Source organism: Acomys minous (genome assembly GCF_964271855.1).
Source record: "Acomys minous genome assembly, chromosome: 14".
NCBI lineage: Eukaryota > Metazoa > Chordata > Mammalia > Rodentia > Muridae > Acomys > Acomys minous.
In genome coordinates this window covers 92,074,778-92,096,883 of record NC_140496.1, presented here as the reverse complement: position 1 = coordinate 92,096,883, position 22,106 = coordinate 92,074,778, and the positions used below count along the sequence as shown (strand labels likewise).

Sequence of the window (22,106 nt, the reverse complement as noted above, 5' to 3'; positions counted from 1 at the left end):
GCAAATGTAAGAGGGAGAGTGAGTTCTTACCAATAAAGACAGTAAACTGTAAGGAAACCAAACAATTGGAATGGCTTAAGTCATAGGGTCACCATAAAGGCATATATTCAAATTGATTAGTTATCTCAATGTACTTATGCTCAGGCAGCTGAAATTATGGAAATGCAGTGATGAATTTTACCCCCCCCCACACACAGTCACTCATCCAGACACATGATAAGTCTTAATTTTTCCCTTTAATGCATATGAGGGTACCAGTCTATAAGAGGTAGAAAAAAAGAAGTCACTGTGATATTATCATGCTGCCAAAGTGAAATGTATGTGGCTCAGCTCTTAAGAGGCTATGAAGAGATTAGTTCCTAATTTATTTATTAGCATGTATATAAGGCTTGGCGATATATTTTATAGGTAGCTGCTCTCTCTCTCTCTCTCTCTCTCTCTCTCTCTCTCTCTCTCTCTCTCTCTCTCTCTCTCTCTCTCTCTGCCCCTGTGTGTGTGTGTGTGTGTGTGTGTGTGTGTGTGTATCTTCTACCAGAATGGAATTGTTCAATTGTTCTTCACTCAGAACAACTGCAGAATCACAGCCTCACCACAGAAGTGAGACTGTGGGCACATGGCATAAATGCCGTGAACAAATGTCTTCAGGGGGTGAAGAGAAATCAGCCACCCGAGGAAAGCACGACTCTCCATCCACCTTGATTTTCGCAGTGCATAGAGAAGCAGGTGGATTTAAAGCAATGAGGACTTAGGTTCAGATCCTGAACTAGCTATGTCCTAACAGTAAGTGTATATTAGTATGAAATCTCAAGTTTACTTGTATTTGAAACTTTCTTTGAGCCTGAGCCAAAGTAATATCTGCCGCATCAGGGGAGTGCAGAGTCTCTCGTGTCCTGAGGTAGAGGCATTTGCTGTTCACTTTATAGCCCCGAGGTGCTGGGAAGGGTTAGCACCTAGCACTGACTTTGTTTATGGACACAGTAAATGAAAGCTGCTTGATGCATTGAGCACAGGGAGATGTGTTTAGCACACACAGAAAAGAGAGCTGCGTTTTTGCAGGCTTTATGGAAATCAAGTGAGAAGCTTTTTTTCTCTCTAGAAGTAGATATCGCACCTTTTGTTTGGCTTTTCCACTCCCAGTCTTCAGCTGGAAGCTGGAACTTATCGGCGTGGTTAATCCTCTCTCTGCCTTTATTCTTATTATTTTTTGTAGCTATCCATCTTTTGGCCTTTCATCTTATCATCTAACACTAATTTCTAAGTTTAATCTGAAGTGGATAAATTACTCAAAGACAAATAAGTACACATTACAATTTAGACTATTAGATTAACTAGTACATAGCAAGCATGGGCCTTGTATGTAGACTTCCTAAATAAAAGCAATTTCAATTTCCAAGCACCACCACCATCTCCAGAGGGATTTATTCCCTCCCCTCCATTCCTTACCCAGTAAACAGAATGACTATGCGTATGAAAACCATGATCTGATACAGCAAAGGACTCTGCTAGATCCTTCATGGCATCAACCTCAAGCACCTGCTGGTCTGGCAGGGATCATAATAGGAGCGTGTAGGACCACTGTGGGTCATCGGCTTGTGTTCTACAAACGCTGGTGGTGGAAAAGAAAAGGATTTGTTTGTTTCTTTATTGAGAAGGGGTTACCCAGAAAAGTTAATTCCTTTCAAAACTGCTCTTTTAAAAAGAGAAACCCAATGTTAGTGAGGAAAGTCCCCTTGAGCCAGCCCCACTGCAGCCCAGGCACCAGGTACCACAGTAAGTTCTCTGGTTCTTTCCACTTTCCCTGGAGTGTGTGAGGCAGCAGTATTGCTCTGATGCCTTTCAGATGTACATAGATAGCCAGCTGCCTGAATTCTTCATTTTACCCATATTCTTGGGGACATTATTTATTTGGGAATGTATGGATCTATTTCATCATAACCATTACTCTGTTGAATAAATGAAGCACATTTTGCTTTAAAAAAAAAAGCCTTTTGTAGAATATTTGTCAAATTAAAAAGAAAAAAACCCGAATGTGCAAGAAGCATCTTAAGTGAGTGCTTGCACAAAATTCAGGATGGAATTATTTTTGTATCCTAAGGTAGCACAGCATTAAATTTTCTTTCTTAGAGAGTGAATTTGTTAGCCAGGCACTGTGGCACATGCTTGTAATCCCAGTGGATCTCTGTGAGTTCGAGGCCAGTGTGGTCTACAAAGTGAGTCCAGGACAGCAAAGGCTACACAGAGAAACCCTATCATGAAAAAGCAAACAAGTAAACAAAACAAAACAAAGAAGATTAGTTAATCCTAACTGGTAGAAAATCCAGCTTGTTAGCATTTCCACAATCGTTATTGTATGATATTAAGTTTTGGTATAACCAATTCTTCTGAGTTGAAACATTCTCTCCATGAATGAAGGCTTGAGACAAACAAACAAACAAACAAACAAATAAAAAGCCACAAGGCTGAGAAAGTGCAGTCCTGAAGGTTCCTGAAGACGCCTCCCCGGTTTTATAGGAGTGATGCTATGAACAGCCCAGCTGCAGAGGGGGGGTGGGGGGCAGTCTCTAACCTTAGAGCTGCTGCAACTTCTGCAGAGCCCTCCAAGTCAGGTGTCCAAGTCATCACCATGGTAGGTGCACCCCCCCCCATAATCCTTGTTCTTATAAGTGAGCCCTCATCAGTATTTCTTAGAAACTCAGTAAAAAGTCACATTAGTTGGATTTTGTTCTGTGATAGGTTCCCTTTCTGAGATGTATAGGTGTGTGTGTGTGTGTGTGTGTGTGTGTGTGTGTGTGTGTGTGTGATGTGATTGTGTTTGTTGTGTATATGAGTGTATGTGTGTGTGTTTATGACTGTGTGTATGTGAGACTGTGTGTGGTGTGACTGTGTGTGTGTGGTTCGTATGTGTATATTGTGTGTGAGTGTATTGTGAGTGTGTATGTGTGACTGTGTGTATGTGAGACTCTGTGTGTGTGTGTGTGTGTGGTGTCTCTCCAGGAAAAGTCTGTCATACAATAAGAGGATCTTTGTCTTTGCTCCCAGTTCTACTGTGATGTTTAAATGTATATAGTTCTCTCATTCTCTCAAATGTCTCTGGAAAAGTATTCACTTCCCTCTCTTTTTCTATAAGCAAAGGTTTAAATTCTAGAAGGAAGATGAACTTTTCTGAGGTGTAAAATTACAGTTTATCAGTTTCACTATAGCCCATTTAAAGTAATAGTTGCTCTTGTCTTTTGACACAAGACACATTACTGATTCACTGCCAACTATATTAGATGCAAGTAATTTTATATTAAAAAACCCTTAATGTACAATTATGCGGCCGAAAGCATCTTTACATTGTTTTTAAATTGTATTTCTCATAAGAAATTAATAAGATATTTACTAGTGTAAGAACCATTTAACTTGATAAACATTTATTATGCATTTATTTCAACAAATGCTAAGCAAAACAAAAATATGTGACTTGCATTTAGAGATGCCCAGAGTTCTGCCACATAAATTAATGCTGTGTAATTATTATTGTGCAGAGATAGTTGTACACAATATAGGTGACACAGTATACTTACAATAACCAATAACTTCTTAAGGGGGAGATTTTTGAGGGAGTTGGATTATTAAGCATAACATGGTAATGTGTATTTCATATGCAAATTGAAGAGAAAATCAAAAGTGATACATAAAGTTGAAGCCATCGAGGGACCGGGGAGGAGGCCCTTGATTGCGTTTGACAACCTTAAATCTTTAGGAAATAAAGACAGGAAAAATCCCATTTTAAAACGAAACTTCAAAGCTATTGAAAACTTGAAAAACATGCTTTTGATTTACATTTCATTCTCAATTAAAGCTAAAAATACTCCTGAAAGACCAGAGGTTATACGAGGGCTTTGATTTCTTATGTGCTGTGAGTTGGGTGGGAAGATAACTAACAGGAAAATTTCATCCCTCTCAAGAAAATACTCAGATAAGTGGAGAAATTCTGCACCTGAAAGAGCCATCTCCTCGGGTCTCCAGCCATCTGTGCGGTGGGGAAGGAGTGCCAAGCCTGGCAGGCTGCAGGCACTGCCAGGTGTCTCAGCCACCTGGCCCCTCTGGGGACATCAGGACTCAGCGCTGCGTTGGTGAGTTTGTTAAACACAAAACATGATCTGCAAATGGACCTTAGGGTCCGAGGCCCTCTGGCTGACAAGTGGAGAAGTTTGGGGGGCCAGAGCTGTTACAGGGCCAGTTCTCTCCATGCACCCAGCCCATTCAATACTATGGGGCGATGCCAGTGATTTTCCTTTTGCAAATGTGATTCTTTGAAGATCATGTTTAGTAATGAGATATGTTTAGACTTGGAGATTTATTGCAAGACTTTTTATACCATATGCCGAGTTTGATTGATGAGTATCCAGCCCTTAGGCACACATTGGCAATAGTTATGTTTAGTATTCATAGGGCTAAGACTGAGAGGGACAAGAAAAACTCTTGTGTCCTCTTGGCTTTTCAGGCAGCTGTACTAGGCAGGATCCTTTCACCCAAATGATTCCGAGTTCTGAGAGAAGCTGGCTCTTGCAAGCTGTGTTGACATCTGTTTTGTAACAAGGTGCTGAGCCTCAGCATCTGCTACATTCTATCAAATGTCTTAGGGAGGGCCCTCAGGTCGTCTCAGGGATCAGGCCTTCGGTCCGGTTGTCTGCCTGTCCTGTGGGAGCTCCTGCCTTTCGCCTCCCTGGGACATGCCAACCAGAGGCGGTGGTTGGCCAGGTGCTATGCCTGTTTTTTCCGAGCAATTCACACCTTCAGCTTAACTCTCACTGAGTTTGGGTCGGTCAGCTTTCCCAAAAGTTCCTCCAGAAACACAGCATGTCCCGAGAGACTTCTGACTTACAGATAACCGTAGTCTGTAAAAGTGACTTTCACACATGAAATGGCACACGTTGGAAACTAGGGCATGGTATATGGCCGAGTAGAGGTATCTTGTGAACCACCTGCTCTTATTTCTATTCTCTCTGTGTCCTAGCTGAATTCAAATGCTCTTTTCAGTAAAAGGGTGAAATTGAAAAAGGAAGGTTTTTAAAAACCCATTTTCTGAAAAATGAGAGATAACCTTTTCTTGCTCTAATTATACAGAGACAAATTACAGTTGGGGGATATTTATGGGGTACAAAACTAATGTTACAATTCCTAAGCAGAATATGGAATAAATAAATGAGGCTAAAGAACATAACAACCACCTCAAATTCTTATGTTTTGTTGTTGAATTTTACTCGCAGTGATGCAAAAGTATATAATTAATACATCTTTTCCAATATGCATCTCTCAAAAATCTCAGTTATATTCTCTAGTTTAATTGTGACCCTGTCCTTTTCAGCTGTCACAGTCACGTTTCCTCCGTCTACCAGCTTCTATATGCACCGTGCTTCTTTAAGTAGGACTATTGTGCATGTTAGAGGAAGGATGCGGTCTGCATCTTAAGAAGTCTAGACAGCTTTACCGAGCAAAACTGATCTCCAGCCTCAGGCATAGGATGATGCAATGTCTTCGATTTTACAAATTAAATAGTACTCCCATGTGTTTGCTACTCACAGGGCTGTATTCCGCTCTCTGTTAGTGGACATTTAGGCTGATTCGTTGACCTAATTATTGTGAATAGTTCTGGAATAGATGTGTGCTACAAGTGCCTCTTTGACCTACTGATTTTTGTCTTCATATACCCTGTTAGTGGCATCACTGCACTGCGATAGCTCCATTTCAGTTTACATAGCGCTATTTATTTTATGGTATGTGTATTTTAGGTCACATGTCAATATTTTGGCTACATGTGTATATGTGTACCATTTCAGTTTAAGTGGAGCTATTTATTTTATGTTATGTGTAGATGTTTTGCCTACATGTGTATATGTGTACATGTGCATGCCTGGTGCCCATAAATGTCAGAAAAGGGCATTAGATCCCCTGAAATTAGAATTGCAGATGGTCATGAGCTTCCATGTGGGTGCTGCGAATTCAACCTGGTCCTCTGCAAGAGCCATTTCCCAGCCCAACTGCTCAATTTTAATTTGTTTGTTTTTTTGGTATGTGTTTTGAGTAACTTCTATACTGTTGTCTATACCAGCTACCTTGAACTCCTACCAATACTGTACAAGCATTCTCTTCCCCATCTTAAATCAGGGTCTTTCCCTCCCTATAGTTGCTTGAGTTCCTCAAGTTTTTGGAGATTAGCCCTTGTCAGATGTGTACTGCGCAGTGACTTCTTCACACATCAGTGATCTCCTCATTATGTTGCTTCCTGTATTGTCCAGATGCTTTTATTTTGATGTGATCTCACTCCTTTACTTTTTATTTTGCTCAAGCATTTTCAGTGTCTACTTACCTCTACTGTGTCCCATCCCTTTCTCTGCATGTTTTCCTCTCACTGTTACAGTTTGGGGTCTTTATATAAGTCTTTATTTGAGGTTGATTTTTGCCTATGGTGTATGACCAGGGGTCCAGTTTAATTCTTTGACTTGTGGTTATCTTGCTCCCCAATAACATTTATTGAGGAAGTAGCTCCTTTCTAGATGTGTGTGCTCAGTGCTTTTGCTGAACACCGCAGCATCTGTATTCATTCTGGGTTTATACTGTGTTTCATCATTGATGCATCTGCTTCTACAATAGCACTACATTGTCTTAGACATTATTGCTTCTCTGAGGAACCGGATTCACTATAGACAGGAATTTATTAGTGTTTCCTGTGATTCCAAAACTCACCCTAAGGCCCCATGGGGGAAGTGAGGTCATGGCCAAAGCTATGTTTATTAACAATGCATGAGCAAAATAAAGTTTGACAGGGAAATAGAACAATAACAAGAAGGTGAAATTATAGAGGTGACTAGCACCGGGACTGGACTGAAAGATGCAGCAGGAAGTTCAGCAGCCACGACAAACAGAAGAAGTGAGCAGAGAGCTTGAGGACGCACCTCATACCATCGTATGTGGGGAACAAAAAGACGCACATGGAAAAAGCAGTCATTCCAGTGTTATAAACCTTCAAGAAACACACTTGTATGCAATATTAATTTAAGAAGGAGAAGAAAGAGGAAAAAGAGTGAGAAACAAGTTATAGAAATAATGCCTGAAAATTTGGCAATCTGAGGAAAGATGTCAACATCCAGGTACAGGAAGCACAAGCGTCTTCAAACTGAGTTCACCCTAAAGGGGACTTCACAGAGACATGTAAACCAGACCATGAGAACTAAAAAGAAAACAAAACAGAAAACAAAACAAACAAACAAACAAAAACAAAAAACCAATGAGAGCATAAGAGATGAAAAAATGCTAAGTAGTCAGTACTGCTTTATTATTCTTCCTATTCAGTGGGTATAGTTATAATCATAACACAAAGGTTTCAGGTAATGAGAGAGCTAGGAGTGAATTTCTTAGTCCATTACACACACACACACACACACACACACACACACACACACGCACATGCACACGCACACACGCACACACACACACACAGAGTGTTCATATACAGTGTTCTTTATGAACTGAAGGTAATAAATTAAAATTATTTATTAGAAATAAAAGGAAGCGCGAGACATACCTATCAGTAGGAGTGACTCTGGGCCTCTTGCTAACTCTTGAGTGCAGGTTCTATCACTCACTAGGTATATAGTCTTATGCAAGTTGCTTAATATTTTAAATGTCTCCTGGGTTTGATGCTGAGGAGCCTCAGAAGGGTCAAGTGTTAAAGGTGTGTTTTCTGGATGGTGCTACTGGGAAATAGTGGTCCTAGGGGAAGGTCTTTAAGCCATTGGACATGTGCACTTGGAAGGAAGGTGGTTCCTAGGATTCTACAAAGGCTTGTGTGAGTCTGCTATAAATACCCTTTGTCTCTCTGATGGTGGTCTCAGATGTAAACACACTCTACTGGATGCTGTTTTACAATCACCAAGATATACATCCAAAACTCAAGTAGATGCCCTTTCCATGCCATTGAACATTGAAAATGAAGTGAAACCCTTTTCTCTTTATAAAGTTTGTTGCCTTTGCAATTTCATTATAGCGATGGGAAGCAGATTTATACAATGTCAGTTTTCAGTCCTATGGAAAGGAACATCATAGACTATTTATGTACGTTCAAGATTAGAACATAGAAAAGATAAATGAGAAAGTTAACAAGCTTGTTTATGGGTCTATTCCTATTAGAAACAACAATGACACAAAGGGAATTTTAGAGTTTTACAACAGGGACAGGTAAATTTGTACTACTTAGTAATATTCGTGGTTAAACCAGATCTTCATCTCCATCAGCAGGTTCAAGTCAATAAATCTCTTTTTTAAAAGCTTACCTTCTTTCATAAATTATAAATGGATTCATGTAATCATGCTTTTTCTTTGGTGACCACTTGAGTGAATTTTATGTTATTTTTATTGTTCCTTTTTACTACTATACTGTTAATATTTGTTCCCAGAAACTGTGGTTAAACTAATTAGAAAGAAAGAATTCAGAGTAGAAGGAAGTAAACTTGAAAGGTGGCCTCAAATGGTGAATGAGAGAGATACTGTGTGTCATATTTCTGTCAGAACCTTACAGAAGGTTGTCCCAATGTAAGCACATGACGATTGTGACGCAGAGTTCCAACCGAGGACCTGTGGGTCAATTGCACACTACATACTGTCTGTATGTTAATACAATGTTCTGTTTTTATTAATCAATGAGCCCCATTAATATGATCATAATTAAGATTGTTAAATAATTTGTAGTGTTTCATTTCTCTTTCTTCACTCAGGGGTATAATATGACGTCACTAGAGGTCTCAGGTATTTTGTATGTAAATGGGATGTTTCTTCTCCCAAAGTTGTTGCTGTGGATCTTCAGACAGTATGTCTTCAGTGGCGACATTGATCTAACTACTCTAGGCTTTAAATAACATCATAACAGTGAGTCAGAAAGTATATCTTTTCTCAGTCATTCCCTTTAAGTAGAGCATCACTGTAAGCACTCGTGACTCATACTATATAGTTAAAAATAAATAAGCAACTATGCGTGCCCAGGGAGTCACAGCCCTTTGACTACAGTATAGGCCAGTTCTGAGTGTGAGCATAGCATCCCGCCTTTCCTCTCTCTCTCTGTATTCTTACATAATGTCCCCAGGGACCAGAGAGAAAACTGGCCCCAAAGCTCATGCTCAGTCGGAGAACATCAGGGACTAATCTGAGAACAGAGACAAAATTGTGTTTTTTCTGCTGTCTGCTTTTAGAGATTATCTTTTTAATGCTATATTATTTTTTAAAATATTTAGAAGTGTTCCCTTAAGATGGCAGCAAGGTCACGTGCGGGCTAATTACATGCCACACATTTAAAAATAACTCTGCATGTTGTGGGACAGATGTGTCAGTCATTACCACAGATTTTTTTTTATTTTGTTTTTAACTTAGCAGTAGGTGACTGAAATATTTCTAGGATAAGCTCTCAGCTCCAGGCTGTGGAGCACACATCCTGATAATCTGCTGAGATATGGGACTGGCTTCCACGACATTCACAAAACAAGAAAAGAACTCCATACTGTTCTTTCTAATTGACTCAAACACACCTCGCTACTTATCAATAGGAACTCATTATATGACATTGCCTTACATTTTTACTAGAAAATCAAACTGCTCCAATTTCTCTCTGAATTCCAAGGAAAAGCCTGGGATGGAAGTGGTATTTATTGAGGAACACATGATCAGATTCACCCATATAAAAGATGATCTTACACACTTAAAATGAGTCCTGGGGCCAGATGTAAAAGAAAGAACGAGAGAACAGAGTTCACTGAAAACCGGAAGTTACTTTTTATCCCTGAGGATGTAGGAGAAAAGAAATATCCAGGGTTGAGACGGAACATTACATCTCAACGCCACAGTAGCAGAGATATCTAAAATGTGCCTTTCACTCTGCCCCTCTCTGGTGGGAATCTCTTGACTTCACTGATGTCTGCAAATACACAACAGGACTTCAGTGAAGTGGTTTTATCTGTTATGATGAAGAAAAGGAGAAACACATTTTGGTTTCTGCTAAGGCCAAGTTAGCAGACACGCCCTAAAGAACTAAGAGCTGTACAGATGTGATGGGTGCAGGAAGCTGGAAATAAAGAAGTGTGAGGGCACTTCCTATCCCGTGTGACACTTTCTGACCTGTCCCGAGGGCTCAGAGTACATTTTCAGTCTCATCATTGTCTTTTATGAAATAATGAAGAGACATAGGCAATGCTGAGGTTATCTAAAATCTGTTTTTAAATTCAGTTAAATATCACCCACAAAATCCAGAACCCTGTGTTTTCTGTGACACACTTATGTGCTTGTAAAGCAGAGGCTAAGTGGACATTGTTTCTGTGGCTTTTCTCTGTGCTGCTGGCTATAAATTGTGTTACATAGATGAGAGAATCATCAGATGAAATGGACTCTAGGCTGTGGGACCAGCACTTCAGTACAGCAAGGGTCACTTCATTCTGAGGAGCACTAGCATTGAGGAAAGTATTGGGGGTTGGTCTGGTGCTGCTAATGTATTGAATTGTTAATTATTGGCCCTCCCAAGATCTGGTTACACCCCAGACAAGCACATTCTTACTTACACCCAAGTGATGCTGTGTGACTTCACTCTCCAATTATCCCTGATTGGCTAATAAAGTTGCTGACAGCTGGGGCTGGGAAGAAGAGAGGTAGCTGGGTTTAGATTCCTGGGCTTGGAGTCTGAGACAGACCATGAGGCTGGAGTAAAGCTGGGGGATCAGGAGATGCAGCAGGAGGAGAGGAAACCAGAGAGACATGAGGCCAGAGGGATGGAGCAGTTCCAACCCAGACGTGATTACTTGTTGGCAAGTAGCTTGGGTTGTGTGGCTAGCAGATAGCAAAATAGCTTAGAGGGTTGATACCTGCCCAGCTCCTGTGCTTTAAGCTTATAAAATAAATTATGAGCCCTTTGTATCAATTATTTGACAACTAGTCAGGGTAGAGAAGCCTTCAAGAGAATAACATCAATTAATACAGCCTTCAAGAGTATAATATCATTAATACAGCAGTGTTTTTATAATGCTTTCCAAGTCTGAAGGCCAGAAATATATCACGGGAAATATTTATACATCGGTTTTGTTATTTTGAAGACAAATTCACTTCATAACAGTTAAATTTACTTTGCTGACATATTAACAGAGACATCCATAGGAGAAAAATCAAGAGATATAATCTCACTTTATTATCAAAAATCATTAATTCAGACCTCTAGAATATGTTTGATATAATTAAATATTTTAGGAGTTCAGAGTTATTGTGAAAAAATGTGAGACTTATCAATTTTCAGACAATGGCATTAAGAGACATCTGTGTATCTTTGATACTAGTGGAGTATCTGCCATTAGGACCTTAATGTTTAATAAATGCTAGATGTAAGTTTGTTTTGTTTGACTTGGACTGAATATGTGTAATGTTAAGTTTATCTGTCCTTTAAAGTAGAGTGAGCAGGTGCTATAAACTGAGGAATAAAGAATTGCATTGAGTTTACAATGAACGTGTGAAATACCAAAAGGAACTCTCTGGATTTATGTTTATTTTGAACAATGAGTTCATATATATTACTATTTGTAAGGAAACCCCAGCTCTTCTATGATGCTAATAGTGTGGGATACAGTGTAAGTTTGGATTTGTGGTTATGTTAAAATCTAGACCTACCTGATGGAGAATTTCATGTGCTCACGGCAGTTTCTTCCTTCCTTTCTTCCTTCTTTCCTTCCTTTCTTTTTGTACTGAAACTGTAATGTTTGAAGACTTCACTCTTCAAATCTTTTTGCGATAAAGGTTGTGATAAGATGCATTTGATATGTCCAGAGGGGATGCTTACTAATCATCAATGTGTCATCATAACCCTTGTGTATCACCACAGGCTCTAGTGAGGGAAATAGAGCTAGCAAGAAGAAAAAGCCAAATCTGACTGCAAACAGCTACGAAAGTTTGAGTTCTTAGAAAGTTGGGTTACAAATTCCAGCTGCTTCTCTCCCACTCAGACTTTTGTTACAGCTTTTCTTTATCCACCATTACTCCTCTACTCTTTTTCTTACTATCAGCTCATGTTAAAAATATATATTGGGATAGATGTTTTAAGTTGACAATGATGAGATATGATAGATATTGATTTACATTCAGAATTGTAGATGCACTAACTTAGGAAAGATGATTTCTTCAAGGCTTCCAAATACAAGTAGCCAAGACACTGTGAATGTGATATTTATTTTTGTTTTGTTTTGTTTTTGTTATTTCGAGACAGGGTTTCTCTGTGTAGCCTTGGCTGTCCTGGACTCACTCTGTAGACCAGGCTGGCCTCGAACTCACAGCGATCTGCCTGCCTCTGCCTTCCGAGTGCTGGGATTAAAGGTGTGCGCCACCACACCTGGCTATGAATGTAATATTTATATAATTCCTGATTGTGTCATGGTTCTTCTTGCTGTAGATAGTTTATTGTACATATGTATAATAATATAAATGTATATGTAAAAATATTTAATAAAGAGCCAATTCACTTTACAATATGCAATGTTATGCCACGCAATATAAAATGGCTATACAGTCTTAATAGAAGCAGTCATAAAAACAAATACTATGAAGGGTCACTGGAATGGTGTGCATGCGTGTGTGTGTGTGTGTGTGTGTGTGTGTGCGTGCAGTGCGTGTGAGCACCCGCATGCACTATGGAGCAAGTGTTTTACCACTGCACTATTTCTTCAGCTATCACTATAAAACAGGTATTTTTATTTATTTATTTTTTTGAGATAGAATCTTATTGTGCAGCTCAGGCTAACCTTGAATTTGCTGTATAACCACACCAGACTCAAGCTCACTTTCTCCCTGTCTTTGCCACCCAAGTGCTGGGATTATAGACACATGCAACTAAATTGGGATCTTCGGATTTTTGACAGACACCTTTAATTATGATAGCTTCAATTTGCTTCTCTCAACTTTAAAAGAGAAATCAGTGAACATAATAATAACATGAGAACTTCAGCCACACTAGATCTATCTTAGGAAACCAAAGTCACATAGTAATATAGATCAATATTAGTTAATTCTATGACTATTTAGAGCATCTAGTGACATTGGCTGTACCCTTTCACACACAATGGAAATGGTGTTCCTGACAAAGCATGTTTAGGTTGCCAAGCAGGCGTGAATGTTGTAATGCACCAAATCATGGCTTCTCCACTTAAGGTAAGCAGCCTGTCTACCCTGTTTCTCTTATTCTGGCATGGATTATGTCCACTTCCTTTGAGATCTAACAGCACTTGATCCCAAAGATCAGTATGATTTTAAGGACTGATAACAAGTAGAAAATAAGGACTGAGCAGGTGTCTGACAGTCATTTAGTGTCTCAAATACCAATGCAGAGGAAATATTTTGCACAAAAAGAGGCAAAAGGCTTACAACAATTTAGATAGACTTGATTTCTCATTTCATATATTACAGCTAGCAGCAGAACAGGTTAAACCACAAACCTCTAAACTGCTTCATCCAGGGGAACAGCTGTCACTAGGCTTCAAAGGATAATTGAAATCCAGCTTTCAAAAGCCAGGAATGGTGGTTCACACTTGTAATCCCAGCACTTGGAGAGGCAGAGGCAGGAGGATTGCTGTGAGTTCAAGGCCAGCCTGGTCTACAAAGCTAGTCCAGGACAGTCAAGGCTACACAGAGAAACCCTGTCTCCCAAAACAACAACAACTAAACAATAACAAAAAAGGCAGTAAATTAAACAGCATTTTAAAATATATTGGATAATCAGGAAAGAGACAATATGCAAAAAAAGAGTTACAGAAATTATTGTTTATTTGTATGATAAAGTTTTAAAAGGAATAAATGAGCTAATCCAAGACAAGTTAAAGTATATAAACGCAGGTTAATGGAAGCAGCTTTCAGCTGCCACACAGGAAGAGAGGGGGAGAAGCATGGGAGGCAGGGGTTGGGAAGAGAGAGACAGAGACAGAGAGAGAGAGAGAGAGAGAGAGAGAGAGAGAGAGAGAGAGAGAGAGAGAGAGAGAGAGACAGAGAGAGAGAGAGAGAGAGAGAGAGAGAGAGACAGAGACAGAGACAGAGACAGAGACAGAGAGACAGAGAGAGAGACAGAGACAGAGAGAGAGACAGAGAGAGAGAGACAGAGAGAGAGAGAGAGAGAGAGAGAGAGAGAGACAGAGAGAGACAGAGAGAGACAGAGAGAGAGAGAGAGAGAGAGAGAGAGAGAGAGAGAGAGAGAGAGAAGAGCAAACGGGAGAGGAACTAAAATGTCTGGATTATATAGTGTAGAGCCTTTGGGAGTGGGGAAGCCCCTTCCTGGGCTGAGGAATTCAGGATTGAGGTCAGGGTATGTCAGCCATGCTCTGTAGCAGGTAGGGACCAAAGGGTGCTGGGAGAACCTGGAGTTGCTTCTTGTTTAAGCCAAAGAAAAATACAACTATTTCTCAGGTAAACTTTTATATTTAATTTATATGTGCTATTGCTTCTTTATGGATACAGAAAATTTAGCATCACCTTTAAAGTACCCAAATCCTGGGCTGGGGAGATAACACAGTGGTTAAAAGCGCATATTGATCTTGAAGAGGACTTGAGTTCATTTCTGAGCACCTGCACTGATTGGCTCACAGCCACCTATAATGCCAGCTCCAGGAGATTTGCTGGCCTCTTCTGGATTCAGTGGTATTTACACTGATAGGTAAACATAGATATGCATAGTTAAAAACATAAAAACAAATATTTAACAAAAAGAAATTTAAAGTTGATTATATATTTAAAATAATATATATCTCTTTGCCTGGCTTTTAGGGGTTCGTAGAGATTATATATCTAATTTCTTTTGTAATTCCCAATGTATACTCAAGTGCTGCATTATTGTTAATAAATTCCAGTCTGATGTGCTTTGGTATCGCAGGGCTCCACTGGGAAACAAGGCACACTGCTCTGTGCAGGAGTGTTTTTGATAAATGTTTCATCACTTTGCAAATATTTTAAAAGTACTTCTACCCTGATTTAGGGTTCTGGGGAAAGTTAAAATTTAAAAGGAATTAAAAGTCTGTGAGATAGTTGAAAACATTCCAGCTAATGATTTCCTGTCTTCAGCATTGAGAAACACAGCAAAACAACCCTGAATGTGAACTTAAGAAGACACTGCCTAGCTCACCTCCGGCACTCCTGGGAAAATCTTGAGTGGTCCAGCTAGCCCCAAGTCTGCAGCATCGATCTGCAGCTTGGTAAGATGACAGCCATAAGCCTCTGTCATAACCAGATGCATCAGCTAATTAAACACAATGAATACCTCCTCTGGCGTAATTGGAGGCAGTTACATCTTGTGGAAATTTACCTCACTGCAGAGAAGGCTGAGCAGAGGTGGGTGTTACACAGCAGGTCTCTAAAATCAAATAGGCAGTGTTTAATGAGAATCTAAAATTCAAGAGACTAAAAGTGGGTTGGGAGGAAATCAACAGATTAATTCAAGTTCACAAGTATACAATATTTCTGTGCTAATCGGTATTATTCTAGTGATGTGGAGAAATAGAGTATCCACAAATTGATTAGGACTGAGCTTTATTTGGCAGGAGAATCTATTCTTGTAACAAACATTTGAAATGGTTACAGATGTCATCCTCCAGGGCTTTCTTTTCTACCATTTCCTAAGGTTTTCTGATTAAACACATTCAAACCTTCAGATAAGTGCTAATCACTCTCTAGACCCTGAAGACTCTTCTCTGCCAGATAAGATTGCTTACTGTCATTTTAATAAATTGCAATTTAATTGCTAAGTTTCTAAGCTCAGAACCTATATTCTATTCTTAGCTCAACTTGTCCCATCCGCATGAAGCCTTATTTATGTTCCTGTCCACAGTCCTCAGATTTCCAACAATACGGTGTTTAAGCAATACAAATGAAGACTCACTCTTTTTCACTCAGCATAGTTGCTAAGCGAAGACTATGTAGTGGGAGTGCGTTAGCTACATTTTTCAGGAATTTCTTACTGCCTTCAGAATGTTTTTATTTGATAAGGTAGGAGACTGATGCGGGGGGATGGGGGGAACGTTGATGCATATAAAACAGTAAAATCTTAGCTCAAACCTGGGCTCACAGTGACCTGGAAACTCTTTGAGACTGTGCTGGTGAACGACTTAACCTTCCATCTTTATACAAGTAGCCTCTACATTGTAATAGTTCTTACTCTCTCATTACAGATCCCACATTCCTGTAAGTGTAATAGGGTTTATACCTGACGTTTCTAATTTCATGTAATTGGAAACAAGTATATGTATTTCTGTGTTTTGGTTAGTATAAGTATTTTTATCTTGTTAGTGATGATTGAAGTACATTTGTTATTGTTTCTGCATGAAATTCAGTGAACATCCACTCACTGGATGCAATTTACTTTGTATATGTTGCTTTGATCAAACAACTTAGGGGGAAGGGTCCATTTGGTGTATGGCTCCTGAGTCAGAGTCTACAAGGACAGAAGGCTTGGCAGCAGATGATCAGAACTTGGAAGCAGCCAGTCACATTTTGTCCACACACAGGCAAGGCTATAAACCTTCAAAGCCTGCCACCAATGAAGCAATTTCCCTATCAAGACTCCAACTTCAGGCATTTCATAACCTTCCCCAAACAGTGGCACGTACGGGGGACTAAGTGTTCAAATATAGAGGAAGATTATTTTTTTCCCCTCAAATGACCACATCAAGCAATGCATTTCATTCAACCCTGTGACTCCTGCCTAGCTTTGCTCCCAACAAGGAGTGGTTTGAAGGAAGCTGACCAGAGACAGGGAAGTCAAAACAGAGTATCTGTAAAGACAGTATGTTGTGACTGGCTGGCAAAGTGGCCTAGTGGTTAAATGCCTGAGCCTTCAAGCCTGGTGACCTGGGTTCAGTCCCCTGGACCCACACAGGGGAAGGAGAGAAACACCTCCTGTGAGTTGCCCTCTAACCTCCAAATGCGTGCCATGCTCAAAGGGAGTCAGTAAATGTAAAATGAAAATTTCAAAAGAAGTCATGTTGTATGATCTTGTCACATGACTTGTAGAATTGAAATGTCAAATGTTACTTTTGGCTGTGTTCTAACTTTTAACTCTTCAAATTCAGTTTTCTCTAGAACTGTCCATTATAGACCAGGGAAAGACTGAGGGGGACAATGGACTTCCATAGTTTCACCAAGGACAGGAAGTAGACAATCAGCAACCGATAAGAAGGAGATGAGAGGAAACAAACAAAATTGAATGTCTAATGTTTTGTGTCATCTGTAATTTAAAGCTCTGGTTCCTTAAGCCTATGCAATAAGACTGTGAATTGGTAGCACTAATTATCTACAACAGTTACTTAAGACAAATACTCATCTTGAAAAACAGATAAAGATCAAACCAAGAAGCCTCGTTACTTGTACAAAATAATAGTGTAGTAATAGCTCTTCGTTATGCATTAAAACAACAAAAACATGGTGACTGTTTTGCACATTGTATGCTTGCTGCTTAGATCCAACACAGGCGCTACAGAATAGGTGATGGGGTCAAGCCCAGACTACACAGGCAGCCAGGTCAGGGGAGGAGCAGGCAAGGTCAAAGAGCACACACCCTTAGGAAAGAGCAGGTCTCCACAAGGCACGTGCAACTCAGGTGTAGCTGGTGGGAAAATACGAGACCCGGATTTACTAAGAAAATGCAGGAAAAGTCTCTTATCTTTCCTATGTCCCTTCCTTTTTTCTTTGTGGATATTCTGTTTTACTAAATTTTCTTTTTTTTAAAAACCCTGGAACTATTAACTACTTTGTGAACAAATGGCATAGCTTCTCATTTCATGTCAAGGATGCCTAGTTTATAATCTCTGGGAGACATTCCTCAGTCTGCTCTGTGCCTGATCTTAACTTACTGAGTGTTATCAGGGTAGGGAAACAACCGCCCAACATCAGGATGCCCTCTTCCAACACTAGACATTTCTGCGCACATCTGGCCTGGATTTGTAATAAAGCATCATCTCAGTCTCTCTCTGAACCTCAGTCTCTATGATAATGCCAGTCATTCAATCCTCCACACGCCCTCACATTCTTTGTATCTCAGCGGTTTTGCGGGAACCAGTTTTGTGTTTGCACTGTCAGACACATCCCCACTCCCCAGGAGGCTCTGATGAGAATGTGTTGGTTTCTTCCTTAATTAAATTATTATTAAAAGTGGATAATTTTCTTGAGTAGCCTACAGGGTGCTCCCAAGGTTAATAGGGTGGAAAGAAAGAGTAGAATTGAGAGTTGAACAACAACGTCTCAAAAGTAAGTGCCGAAGGGGACATTTTTTAAAGGAGAGGGGCAGGAAAAAAAGTAGGAATGTAAGCTATGGTGCCTACGGGAATTTCAATAGCTCAAATAATGTTTTTCTTGGCCATGTCTACTTTCCTATTATCCTAAACTAGTACAAACAAAGCAAAGCAAAACAAACAAACAAACAAAAAGTAAAAAAAAAGCCAAACAACAATAATAACAACAACAAAACCCAATGAATTTACACTACCAAAAATTTCCCTGAAAGCACTGTTTGACGCATTCCTCGAAAAGTCAACTTCCAAGTGTATGCTGTGAGGTGGAGCGTGAGTGATGTGCTGCAGAGACAAGGAAGAACCTTGATGCTAAGGAGGAGAGACACCCCGCCTCTCAAAACAGATGACAAGAGGCCACAGGCCACTCATCCCAGTCAGCAGCACTTTTAGAGTGTCCCTCTCTCACATGGGGCTGGGGCGCTCCTTCTCTGAGCCTCCTCGGTTTTTCAGATCTTTTCCTTTTAGCCTCCCTTTTCCTCTCAGGAACTCTTCCTGTATGTTAATGAGTGCCATACGAATCGTGTCATTAAAACAGATGGAAGGGTGTTTTGTTTATGCGATCTCTGATAGCACAAACCAGCCTTTCCCTTGCCCAGGCACCTCCACCAAGCAGCTCAAGAGGGTATCAGTAGAGCTGAGCCCTGCTCCCGAGTAGGTGGACCTGGCAGCTCATTCTCCACATGGGAAAAGGCGTGGGAGGGAGCAGGGGACTGCCTCTCACACAACTTTGGTGCCAGCGATTTGAACACTGCCTCTTAGTGGAGGAGAGGTTCTGTGGCAACACAGAGGAAGGAGATACAGCGTACCCCATGAGACCTGGCAGGCTGTGGTCAGAAGGAGGGGAGGAGGACTCCACCTGTCAGAGATCTAGGGGAGGGGAATAGGGCAGAAAAGGGAGGGAGGGTGGGAACAGGAAGATAAGAGCGAGAGGATTACAATCGAGATGCAATGTGAATAAATTATAATAAAAATAAATTTAAAAAAGAATTCTAGAGTGTTACCAAAAAAGTCAAGTTTTTTAATGATAATAATTTCTTATTAAAACAACATTTAGATGAATGTGTTGTGAGGGAATGAGTCTTTTACTGAGGAGATTTAATGCCCATATCAACCGTCTGGACTGATTGATGACCTACAGAAATCTAAAACTTCATAATGACTGACTGATCTAACGTCCCCATGATTGCAAAATGAGACTAAAGTTAACTTGAGAAGTTCTGGATGTGAACAATGTAATGAATGTGCTTTCATTTGAACTGTAATAGTTCAGAAAGACCTGACAGATGGTGCAGAGAATTATGGGACGTTTTGTTTTGTTTTGTTTTGTTTTGTAGGAACGTCTGAGTTAACCGTTGCTGGCTACTCTGTTTGGGCACACAGGTTTGGGCAGATGATATGATCCAAAGGCAGGCACAATCTACTAAGGCAGCAGGCCCGCTGTACAGAGCCTACGGTGTCAATTAACCAACCAAGAACATACCCCAAAAGGAAAGACTTTGGTGGTGCACACCTGTAATCCCTGCACTCGAGGAGGCAGAGGCAGGTGGATCTCTGTGAGTTCCAGGCCAGCCAGATCTACAAAGTGAGTCCATGACAGCCAAGGCTACATAGAGAAACCCTGCCTTGAAAAAAAGAAAAGAAAGAAAGAAAGAAAGAAAGAAAGAAAGACTTCACAGATTCTCTGCAACCAAGTGTCACAGTTGGTTCTTGTTAGCTCAACACAAACCCAGACATGCCTTTGAGAAGGCAGTGTCAGTTTTCTCAATTGTCAATTGATGTACCAGTGCCTGGTCTACCATGGGCAGTGTCATCCCTAGGCAAGTGGGCCTGGCCTGTGTAATAGTGGTAACTGAACTTGAGAATGGGAGTCCTCCATGGTGTCTGCTTCAGTTCTTGCCACTAAGTTCCTGTCTTGGTTCCCCCAGTGACTGACTGTAACCTATAAGCCAAGCACCCACCCTCCCAAGTTGCTTTTGGTTAGGGTGTATTATCACAGCAGCAGAGAAACAAGCCAGGACATCAGGATAGAAATAAACAAGTCCCCCAGTACCAAAACACATCTGGGATGCCCTGTGTCTTTTCAACTCCGAGAACATGTAATGGAATAGCGTTTTCCACATTAAAAGCAAGGCCAGTCACTAACCATCTACCATGTACCTATAGACGGAGCCTGGAGAAAGGAAACATGATCGTGAGAAATTGTCCTTGATGCCAGAAAGCTCATATACAGGTAAGTGGTGGTCCGCTCCTTCTGACAGCTGGATAGGTGACTGACAACATTGTATTTCATTATTGTTATTGTTATTTTGTAATCTCTACAAGTTTCAGAATCTGACATAAAATTAAATCAAGTAAACAAGGCTGTCAAATTTGGCAGAAAATTAAAGATTTACAAAAAGCTCATTGATTAACATGATTTAATCATTAAATAGTGCAACCTCAATAGTGAAATTGCTATCGGTACCTCCCAGTTATCTAAGCCCATGTATTTAAAGGTAACTCACATCTTTTAAAATCGCATTTTCAGAGAAACATACTCAGGAACTATGCCAGAGTTGAAGAGAGGAGCTGGAGCCGGCGAGTGCAGCAGTGGCCTCTCCTCCCTGGGGAGAGAATCCAGGAGCTACAGGCTGAGTTCTCACACTTGCTCAACACTCTAGGAGGGCAATTTCACACTTCTTACCACAAAACACATTTCTTTTCCCACTTCAGTTAAAAATAAAGTCAATGTGTGATACAAATGGTTTTCGGTGTTTTGTGTGTGACTTTTATAACTCAAGCATTATTTTAAAAAACATGGCCACTGGGATGAGAACAGCCACAGAAAAATAGCACGAACATGTGTGGGTAAAGGAGAAGTGTGGGATGACAGAGTCCCAGTTATTAAGAAAGAATCCTGAAAACTATAAATCCTTTTACCTATTGACTCTGTGATTTCAATATTAGTTGCCGCAAGGATAAGCAGCCCAATGGTAGTTTATAGTTTATATGGCATTTAGAAAATAGATTAATCTTTGCCATGTATCATGAGTGCTTGTCAATATGTGTCTTCTTTTCCTTAGTGTCTAATGAGGGAACCGATGCTAACATGGGTTCAGTGTGGTGGCCAAGACTGTCACACACAGAAGCAAGACAAAAACTTCATTGTCACATCATGAGTGAGTTCTCATTGCTGGCCCATGCCACCCCTCAGACCTACTAATGCTTAATAATTTATTAAAGATTAAAAATGTTTTTGGAGATGCTACCTGTGGCAGCACATCCTTTTGATTGCAGAACTCAAGAGGCAGAGCCAGCAAATTTCTGTCTGTTTAAGAAGCCAGCCTTGTCTACAAAACAAGTTTCAGTATAGCGAGGGCTACCCAGTGAGACCTTGCCTTAAAATATTAAAAAGTAGATATTGGCTATTTCAAATAAAAAAGATTTCCCATTAAATATAAACTTGTAAAATAGTATTTTATTAATTATTTGAGAATGTGTTCTGCACGTGTCTTTTGATGACATTTCCTCCCACCTCTGCCTCCTCCGAGATCCACTCTTACTTTCCTCCCCATCCAACTGTACATTCTCTTTCTTCCTATAAAACCTGCCATGTCCAGTTTGTGCTGCACGAATACTCTTGGGGCTGCTGTCTGTCCTAGAGAATGCTCAACCTCTCATTCATGGAGTCACACATTTAAAGAAATATCACTCTCCTTTTATGCCTGCTGATCTAAGTGACTGATTAGTGAACAAGGTATATAACTTACAAATTTGAAAAACACTCTATAAGTTACACAA

The 22,106-nt window shown here is 40.2% G+C and overlaps 1 protein-coding gene and 1 long non-coding RNA gene across 7 annotated transcripts in view; one reads left to right on the top strand and one right to left on the bottom strand.

The window, feature by feature from the left end:
* Positions 1-22,106, bottom strand: part of EMCN (endomucin) — an 86,981-nt gene that overhangs the window by 57,064 nt on the left and 7,811 nt on the right. The window lies entirely within an intron of this gene.
* Positions 15,265-21,198, top strand: LOC311582931. The gene is made up of 4 exons (XR_014774317.1): positions 15,265-15,372; positions 19,661-19,908; positions 20,490-20,556; positions 20,854-21,198. It is a non-coding gene; the product is annotated as an uncharacterized lncRNA (long non-coding RNA).